Source organism: Pinus tabuliformis, chromosome 1_1 (assembly GCF_031772625.1).
Source record: "Pinus tabuliformis cultivar Carrire ecotype Pingquan chromosome 1_1, CPIR1, whole genome shotgun sequence".
NCBI classification, from domain to species: Eukaryota; Viridiplantae; Streptophyta; class Pinopsida; order Pinales; family Pinaceae; genus Pinus; species Pinus tabuliformis.
This window is the reverse complement of record NC_142297.1, coordinates 876,888,539-876,891,576: the sequence shown is the minus strand read 5'-3', so window position 1 is coordinate 876,891,576 and position 3,038 is coordinate 876,888,539. Positions and strand designations below refer to the sequence as shown.

At 42.5% G+C, this 3,038-nt stretch overlaps 1 pseudogene; it reads right to left on the bottom strand.

Moving 5' to 3' along the window:
- Positions 1–700: 700 nt before the first annotated feature.
- LOC149217123 (putative receptor-like protein kinase At1g11050 pseudogene) lies at positions 701–2,605 on the bottom strand (annotated as a pseudogene).
- Positions 2,606–3,038: the final 433 nt, after the last annotated feature.

Below are 3,038 nucleotides of genomic sequence, written 5' to 3'. Positions count from 1 at the left end.
TTGAAAAGAAATGATTTAAGATTAGTTAAAGAAAGTTATTATTGTATGAGGTATATTGTATGTTTATTATTTATTAGTTTATGTGTTTAGTGTGAAATCATCATTTTAATTATTTAAATGTTTAGCATATAATTTAATGATTTTCTTATTGCTTATAAAGATTAATTTTTTCCGAAAGAATATTCACATAAATACATATAAATTATTAGCTCTTTTACATTAGCGTTCCCTGATGATGGACTCATTTTGAAATCCCAAACTTTAAGTAAAAAACTCCTTCACAAATCATTCCACACTCTTTCAAAATAAAGATTATTTTTATCCTATAAAAATATTTTAAAAAATCCAAAATTTAAAATAATTACAATTTATTTTATTTTTATAAAAATAAATATAAAACCTACATATTATTGTTAATAAAAAATGAATACAAACCCTACAAATTACTTGTGATCTGATCTGGTCTTAATATATTAAAGCTAAATTAACCCTCAGATATAATTTGTTTTGCGAAGTTAACCAATATGCTATATGCAAGAGATAGGTGGAAAGAGCTACTCATTTTTGTAAGACTAAGGAACATGAGAAAGCACAAAGGTCTATGTATATGTACTCACCTTTTTTAATATATAAAAGATAGCGTATTTTTCTTGTGAATAAAAAAAAAAAAAAAAAAACCAACCCTGAGATACAATTTGAGTTGACATAGAACTCTGCCTAGATAATCATATCTGCGCTTTTACGAGTTACGCTCTTAAGAATCTGCTTGAGTAGGATTAAGCGCTGACAGATATAAGGAGCTGCTTGATTCCTGTATTGTAAGGCTAGATATTCCATGACGCATAAGCGGCAAAGGGCGGTCAGGAATTTCAGGGATCTCTGCTTCTCCCTCCAACATCTTCACGACCTCCACCATTCCAGGTCTGAATGCCACCATAACATGCGCGCATAGAATACCCACCAAAACAAATCTCTCCATCAGACGCTCTGCCCCGCTCTGCCGGATTCTCTCGTCTATTATTTCACTGGTTCTGCCTTCTTTCACCAGTCTCCATGCCCAATCTGTAATAAGATAGTGAGAGGCGCAGTCCGCAGAGGTGTCCAGAGCCTTTCTGCCACTCATGATCTCCAACAACACAACACCGAAACTATAGACATCGTTCTTGTCAGTAAGCCGACCATAGAGAACGTATTCAGGAGCCAAGTAGCCGTGCGTCCCCGCTATCCTCGTCGTCTGGTGTGATTTTCCTTCTTCCTTAGCCATGATCCTTGCCAGACCAAAATCTGCCACGCAAGCATTCATTTCATCATCCAGCAGAATATTAGTGGGTTTGATGTCTCTGTGATAAATGGTATGCTCGATACCGTCGTGCAGATAAGCCAACCCTTTGGCGATCCCGAGAATTAGGTTCTTTCGCTGCGACCAGCTCAGAGGCCGGGCTTTGGATTTTTCTCCAAAGATGTGGTCATCGAGAGTTCCATTGAGCATGTAATCGTATATCAGAAACCGCTGGTGCCCCTCCCTGTCGTTGCTGGCGACACAGCAGCCTCTCAAAACCACTAGATTCCGGTGCCTAATGCTGTTGATGACCTCCACTTCGTTCAGAAATTCAGAATCACATTCCGGAGTGCAATTTCTGATTCTCTTCACCGCAACCCGCCGACCGTCCGGAAGCGTTCCCCTGTACACAGTAGCGAAGCCCCCTTGGCCGATGAGATTGGCTTCGCTGAAATTATCAGTGGCGGCCTTGATCTCTTCAATGTCAAACCAAACTGCACCCGTGTTGGGTTTCACAGAGGATTTCAGATGTTCCTCATTCCGCCTCGCAAATCCCCTGGGCTCAACCTTACGACTCCTCTTCCTCGCCCACAAACAATACAGAAGCCCGAGAGCGCAGATCAGGAGGGCTGCAGCAGCACCCATGACACAGTAGACCATAACTCGGCCACGCGACGTGGTCTGGACGAAGGGCAGCCTGAGGACACACTGAGCAGTGCTTTGGGTTTTGGGGCCGAATTCATTAGCCACTCCAGCGGCATACAGACAAGTGAAATAGTAGCATCTCTTAGCGGTTACCACGTTTGTCAAGTTTGTGTACATTTTTACCAGCTCTCTCTCAACAAGGTCTCCGCTATCCTTGCATGCCTGACAAGCTGCCAGATCTGAGAGGTCGCCTTTGCAAGCAGAGTCCAGTGGAGTAATTCCCACTTTGCGCATCCAGTCCTGCTTGGTTTGTATGCCAGCGCAGATCAATGGGCTCGATACAAACTTACTATTCTTCAAACAGATTGACACCAAGTGTGGCGAGAGACCCAGAGAGTCTAGCTGCTGCTGAAAGAGCTCGAGACAGGAGACGGCAGAGGCATTGCTGGGAAGCTCGAACATGGATGCATCTCTCAAATACTGAGCGATCCCTACGCCGAACAAACTCAGCAATGTTTGGCAGCAAGGGTGATCGCTGTCGCCGATATTGGCCGATTTACAGGAAGCCTTGTCCCACTGCAATTTGCGGACATAGTTTAGGTCCATTGGACACTCTGCATCAGCGAACACCAAATACAATAACGAAAGCAGCAGGCGCAGTAGGAGAGTCTCGGTCCTCATTTTTCTAATCCGAAACTAGGTATCACTGAAGAAACGGAAAATAACTTCAATACAATGCACAGAACCAGGTTGCCGATTCTTCCCCTTAAAACAGCACGCAGCCACAGCGATTCCTTGGAAGTTGGCACTGTGGCAGTTTGGAGTCTACGACGTAGGAAACGGGGCGAATAAGTCCCTCCGTAGTTGGCACTCGACAATGACTATTATTCTCGTTTCCCTATCATTGTTTTCACTTTAACGACTATGAGTCAAGCATATTATGTTCAAAGTCTACGACGTAGGAAACGGGGCGAATAAGTCCCTCCGTAGTTGGCACTCGACAATGACTATTATTCTCGTTTCCCTATCATTGTTTTCTTTTTCAGAGAGTGAAAATCAGCATATATTATATTGAGAAAATATAAGAATATACATATAAACTATTATAGCAGGC